The following is a 7,500-nucleotide window of genomic DNA, read 5'->3' on the forward strand; positions in this document are numbered from 1 at the left end:
GAGATTTTACATCAGCTGAAGAGCCACAAACTAGGCTGAAACATCTATATATATATATATAGTGAATCCAAACAAAGAAGAACAAAAAAAAAAAAACAATTACGCGAGGATGTGGTACAAGTACTGTATTATCAGATGCTCAGGAAAGGAAGAAAAGAGGATTTAACGTTTCGAGCCAAACTCTTCTTCAGAAATAGAGGAAAGTCCAAAAGAAGGGAAGATGGAGGAAGAAAATCGCCAACGATACACACGTAGTTACATTTTGAAATGACCGGAAGGGAATGGGTGAAGAAAAGGTTCTTTCACTTTTGTAATTATATGTATATAGATAGATATACGTATAAATAATGATCTATCTATCTATCTATCTATCTATCTATCTATCTATCTATCTATCTATCTGCATGTTTGTATGTCGATACCTGCCCTTGTCTGTGAGTACGAAAGAAACAAAAACAAACAAAAAATAAATCACAAAAAGTCGAGAACAAACAAGTTGTAAAGAAGAATTATAGAGATATAATATTTGGTAGACCAATATGGTGTGTGTGTGTGGGGGTGTGTGTGGAAAGGACAAGATGGCAGTCTCTTGTAAAACATTCCTGAAATGGACACCGAACAACTCTGATTGTAGCATCTCAATAACTAAAAAGATTTGGAAAAATAATTCAAAAATGTCGGTGACCTCATGGAAGAGGAAGGAGAGGAAGAAGGGGAAAAGGGAGGAAAGGAGAGAGGAGGAGGAGGAGGAAAAGATCAACAAAAAGGGATTGGAAACTGTAGAACCAGCAACTTCAACAACACCAACAACAACATCAGGAACAATAAACATGAAGAAACAAAACGTCATCCTAGTTTTGGCTTTCTTGAAATTTGACCTTCTGGATTAATAATAATAATAACAATAATAATAATAATAATAATAATAATAATAATAATAATAATAATAATAATAATAATAACAACGGAAACGATTAAATTTCTACCCTGGGAAACAATAAGCCAGGAAGAAATATCTTGATACAAACACCACCACCACCACCACCACAACCACCACTTAACTGGTACTCTCTTTCTCTCTCTCTTTCTTTCTCTCTCTCTCTCTCTCTCTCTCTCTCTCTCTCTCTCTCTCTCTCTATATATATATATATATATATATTAATATATTTATACATATATACATGTGTGTGTGTGTGTGTGTGTGCCCGCGCTTTTGCGTCTATGCTTGTGATCTCCATCACTTGACAACCGGTGTTGGTGTGCTTGCGTCTCTGTAACTTAGCGCGTCGGCAATAGAAACCGATAGAATAAGTACTAGAATTAAAAAATAAGTTCAGGGGTCAGCTAAAATTCTTACGGATGGTGCTCTAGCATGGCCGCAATCAAATGATTGAAATATGCAAAAGATTAAAAGTTTCATGCATACATACGTACATACATACATACATACATACATACATACGTGTGTGTGTGAAATGCGATGATATATATATATGTCGTGGTTTTGACTAGGGCGGATCTCAACTTGCTAGGATGTGACCCATGAACTGTGGTCAACAAGACATTCTCTGTGGTACATCTCAAATGTGACCTGCAGGATATGATGGCGAAATTGCTACGGACTGCCGTAAACCCAGATATCGCTTGAGCTCCACCTTCCTAACCCTACGCTCTCCTATTGTCCCCTTCCGAGCAGTTTAACCTTTGAGATTATACGTTTTCATACTCTTCTTCTGCCGTCGGAGACCTTGACTATTCTTTAGAGATCTGCTCCTCTAGATTTGCCCACGTTCTTCCCGTGGAGATTTTAGCTGGGACGGTCTTGCTGCCAAATCAGGGGTTCAGACCTTTCTCTGAAAATGACTGATCGCCTGAGGATGTAAGGACTTGTGCTTGAGAGTCAAAATATTGTTTGTCTCTCAGTGAAAGGCGCTACCTCTATGCAACATTTAACCTATATATATATATAGTGTTGTGTGTGAGGAGAGGAGAGAGAGATAGAGAGAAAGATACAGAGAGAAATCAGTACATTATATATATATATATATATATATATATATATATATATATATATATATATATATATATATATATATATATATATACATGAGCAATAGTAATAATAAGGATTATTACGAAGTTGCATAGCATTACTTTTATTACTTTTTAAAAAATATTTTTTACAGCTTTACACAGACCTACACGTATTTCAACTGCACCGATTAGTAAGCGCTGCAATTGTAACCCTACTATAACACCGGTGCAGTTTCTTATGTGTGTGTGTGTGTGTGCGTTTGTAAGTATGTGGGAGAAAACTTAACAGTCATCTCTAAACTTTTACGTCTTTCGATGTTGATGTTGAAGTGTCTGCTATTCTTGTTGTTATTGTTGTTGTTATTGTCGAGTGACTGTTTGACTTTCTAAACTTGTCTTCGGTTGCATGTTCTCTTCCCTTTCTGCCCCCCCCCCCCCGCCACCGTTCTTCCTCTTTATTCTTCCATTAAACCCATTCAGATCACAATATAAACACACTATGACACACAGACAGACATTCAAACCAATATATCACATTTTCTCTGGCTCAATTTTCTATCATAACGCATCAGTTAAACCTTTAAATATCACATACCCGATCCCTCCACCCAGCCTAAATATCCGCCTCCCCACAACAAAAGCCAACTCACCACAAAATACAATAAAACACCCAAACCGATTCTTTCTCTTCATTTCCGCCATATTGTTTTCTCTTTCCGTTAATGATTCCATTATTATGTTTTTAATTTATTAAAATATATTTTTATATATTTAAAAAAAAAATAGCAAATTATTATCATTAACGATTTTAGCTTGTTAGCACTTCTTCTTCTTCTTCTTCTTTTTCTTCTTCTTTTTCTTCTTCTTTTTCTTCTTCTTCTTCTTCTTCTTCTTCTTCCTTCTTCTTCTTCTTCTTCTTCTTCTTCTTCTTCTTCTTCTTCTTCTTCCTTCTTTTCTTTTCTTCTTCTTCTTCTTCTTCTTCTTCTTCTTCTTCTTCTTCTTCTTCTTCTTCTTCTTCTTCTTCTTCCTCCTCCTCCTCCTCATGCCCCGTTACCGCACCATCCTCCCCTCCGAAACGGGGTCATCTTCAAATCACAAAGGAATGTTTGGAATTATTTGAACTTTCATCATTATTCAAAGTAGATTCATATATTATGATAATTAGCAGAAGTGGAGAGGGGTGTGTGCAAATATGCAAATTATGTAGTTCAGTTGGTGACTGCGAAAACGAGGAAAATTCTGTTTGACTTGGTGTTGTTGTTGCTGTTGTAGCTTTCTCCTCCTCAACATTGGTCAACCAGTAAAACTATGATGAAAGGCAATGCAGACATTGTATCTATCCCAATCTGAAAGAAGTACCAGTTATACACACTGGGTGTATCTATAATTATCTGTACTCGGAGTGAGTCCATAGCCTCCACAGGCCTTGTGGTACCAGGGGGACGATTGCGATCAATGTTCTTCTTGTATACTTTGAAGTCAATAGCTGCAGGAAAAAATCGGAAACTGAAATTCAAAGTAACTCTTGAAGAAGCTTCAGCCTTATGATGATGATGATGATAATGATGATGATGATGACGACGACGACGACGATGACGATGATATCTCCATAAAGACTCGCCGTAATATGGTTCAAGATGACCAGATATAATTAGAAAACGAGAGAGAGAGAGAGAGAGAGAGAGAGAGAGAGAGAAAGAGAGAGAGAGAGAAGAAGAGAGAAACAGTGTAGGATCATAGTTTTTGCAATACCATGTGATCAAAGAGTGGATATTAAAAAAAAAAAGAAGTTGAGAAAATTGAGAAATGTCAGGACGTCACCGAAGAATTGAAGAAATTGTAGCACAAGACTAAAATGACAGTTGTTCTTGTGGTAATTTGTGCGTTTGGCAAACCATTCCAAGATTCTACTTAGAAAACTCAAAGAGATTGAAATTGAGGCTTGCATTGTCGACCTGTGTAAAAAAGCACCGACCTCAATGCTGCAAGAATCCAAAGAAAAGATTCTTGAGATTTGAGAAGATTTGTTGTCACCAAACCTCAAGACAACATCCCTTCTAAGTGGCATTATAATAGTTTATAATGATGATGATGATCATGACGAAGAGGATGATGAAGATGATGATGATGATGGTGATGATAATATCTTTATTGGCCACAAGGGCCAAAAGTACATTTAGGACAATAAAGGATTGTGAGGATTTACCAGAAAACAATAACAAGAAAATTAATCCCAAAATTCACCAATTGCTGGGAAAATAATGGTTTCCGAGTTGGGAAGAAGGCCAAGAATTTTGAGGGGAAGGGTTTTTGCCTGATGCCATCGACCACTTCCATCTCTTTTGTTCTCTTTCTCTTTTATGTCGATATCTCTTTCTCCTTCTCTATCGACCCCCTCCCCTTCTCTGTATATATCTCTCTCTCTGAAGGTATTTCGTTTTCTCTCTCTCCTTCTATTCCCCCTCCCTCTCTTGCTAAACCTCCCACTATCTCTCTCTTCGTCTCTCTACCCGATACTTTTTCTCTACTTCCTCTCTCTATCTCTCTATCTCTCTATCTCTCTATCTCTCTATCTCTCTATCTCTCTATCTCTCTATCTCTCTCTCTCTCTCTCTCTCTCACGTTTCCTTCACCAATTCTGCCCCACCCCACCTCTATCTCTCTCACCTTCTCTCACCGACTCCCTACCTCCCTCTCTCATTCACCTTCTCCCTCCACCTCTCCCTATCGCCCTCACCATAACCTCTTCACCACATTCTACCTCTCCACAGCCTAAATTTTCTGTTCCTCCTCTTCTTCCTCCTTCTCCTCCCACCCCTTCCAACCTCCCACCATCTCTCACTATCACCTTACCTCCCACCATCTCTCTATCTACCTTACCCCTCCCCTCTCTCTATTGGTAGTGGTGATGGCGGGAGGTGGAGGGAAGACTCTGCATTGACGAAATTGCATTGCCTTCATTGCTGCTATTGTTATTTTGGTGGTGCTGAAGTGTTTCATTCTGGGAATAGAGAGGGGAAAGAGAGAGGGAGAGAGAAGGAGAGAGTGAGAGAGGACGGGAGAGAGAGAAAGAGAGAGAGGGAGGGAAATATGCGCATGCACACACACATAAATGTACATATGCATATAAATATATAACATGCATATAATGCGTGTGTGATTGTTTATGTGGTGTGTACACACACACACATATATATATATATATATATATATATATATATATATATATATATACATGCAGAGAGAAAGAGAGAGAGAGAGAGAGTAAGGGAGAGGGATAATGGAGGTAGGGAGTTGTTTGATTCACAATTTTATTTGATAAAATATTTGAGACTGTCCATTTGAAGTGCAGCAACATCCGTCCAAGCTACAGCAACTGCAATAAGTCCGAGCGATCACGTGATGAAGAATCCAAATTCGATTGTAAACAAGATGTTCATCTTTAACAGTAGACATTGTCTTTTTTAAAAAGACTGCGATCCATCTGAGAAAACATTGTGATTGTTGTGTAAACATTCGTTTTATTCAGTAAGATAACCGAGTCTAAGGCAAAGTTGCCGTCAGTAAATCAAGTATTGTGTCGTCTGTAACACTCTGTACAGTCGTCTGCAGGGATATTGTAAAAGATCGGAAATATATTGTTTTGTCTGTGGGGAAGAAAATCAGTGATGATTTGATTGTGCGAAACGTTCATTATCTGTCTGTTCAGACTCTGCAAGTTTCCTGTCCAGCTTACCAGTCTCGTCTGATGATAGCATAATTAAGAAAGTGGGTTTTTCATTCGAATCATCGCCATACAAAACGCTACGCAAGCAGAGACCGGACCGCAGTAAAGGGACAGCAAATCGTTTCTTTAGCAGAGTCTGTATCTTTATGGAACTCTTTTAATAAAGGTTATTATCAACTTTTGTCCACTTGCTGACTTCAATTCTTCCAATTTTGTTGATTTATTTTTTGTATTTACTTGTTCTCATTGCAGCCATATTTACTGTAATCAGAAATTATCAGAAATTATAAGTCGTACTTCAGACTGCTCGAGGAGTGTCTCTTTAAATGAAGCCCTCCAGGGCATAGGGACTTTTTGGTGAGGTATTTAATTATATGCGAAAACCAATACGTGGTTCATAATAGACTTTTATCGAGAAAAGTGGGGCCTTAAAGGCTACTAGAGTAAGATGCTGGACTACCAAGTCGAGAGTTCGAACCTACCGTAGGCATATCTTTCTCTTTCTAGACAGGACACTTCATACTCCATTAACTCGGATTCCTAAATGGTGGTAAGAAATAATGAATATATTTACAACAATATCCCCTTATCTAAAATGTTTGCCTTCATTGATAAATACTTTAAACATAAGAAAGTCATACAACTATTTCTATTTGGTGCATGCCTACTACGTTCATAAATAAACGCTGCGTGTACACATACGCACGTGCGCGCGCACAAACACATTTTTTTTATTGAAGTTACATACAATATGAAACGTACACGACTTCCGTATACATATTCATAAACACCCGGTGTTGTACTTTAGCAATATGTATGTATTTTTCATATATATATATATATATATATATATATATATATATATATATATATATATATCTGAATAGACAATTGCACAGATGCACAACAAAGGAACACACAGAAAAATCACAAACGATACATGGATATGTTCATCCCTCATCAGTTAGCGGCCAAAAACCATCACAATTTTGCGTCATTATCAATGAGATTGTTCAATTTTGCTGCATCAGCAGTAAAAAGCTGCTGGAATAAGAGAGCGGATGGTGGGGAAAACATAAACAAGTGATAAACGACGACAGAAAAAGGACAAGACATAAGTAGTTGGTGTGTATATAGATATATACTTATATATAAAGGCCTTTAGGCTATGAGACGGCCTCAGATAGGACACGCACGCATTTATGTCAGGTTATAATAAAAACGAATGAACATTAAAACGAAAGCCTACTGAATTCTTTTCAGTAGAGTGCATATTTGAAATTTGCATCGTTTATTAATTAACATTCTTAACTTCCTCAGATAAATGCGAACAAGCCGAAACTTTGGCATTATGGCCAACCTTTACTATGTGAAAATTTATAAATACGCACGCGCGCACGTGTGTGAAGGCCTGTGGCCTAGTGGCTAGAGTGATGATTTCAGCAAAGTCTTCAACGGAATCACGGAATTCTTCTTTTAAAAAAAATATTCATGTGATTAGCAAGGCCACGTTCTAATCTGCTGGAACATGTTGAGACTGATTATACAAGACATATTTTGATGGAATACACAGATCAACAATAAAGTCGATACAATCTGTAGAATATGCTCTGAATCTTTAGAACGTTTCAGTCCAAAGAGCGTGATATATTGGCTAAGTCTCACCTGGAATGCTGTTGCCCATTGTTCTCTCTTTATACTAAACAAAACATTTACCTCAGAGATGGAAAAAGAAAAGA

Source organism: Octopus bimaculoides, chromosome 11 (genome assembly GCF_046866305.1).
Source record: "Octopus bimaculoides isolate indiv1 chromosome 11, ASM4686630v1, whole genome shotgun sequence".
NCBI classification, from domain to species: Eukaryota; Metazoa; Mollusca; class Cephalopoda; order Octopoda; family Octopodidae; genus Octopus; species Octopus bimaculoides.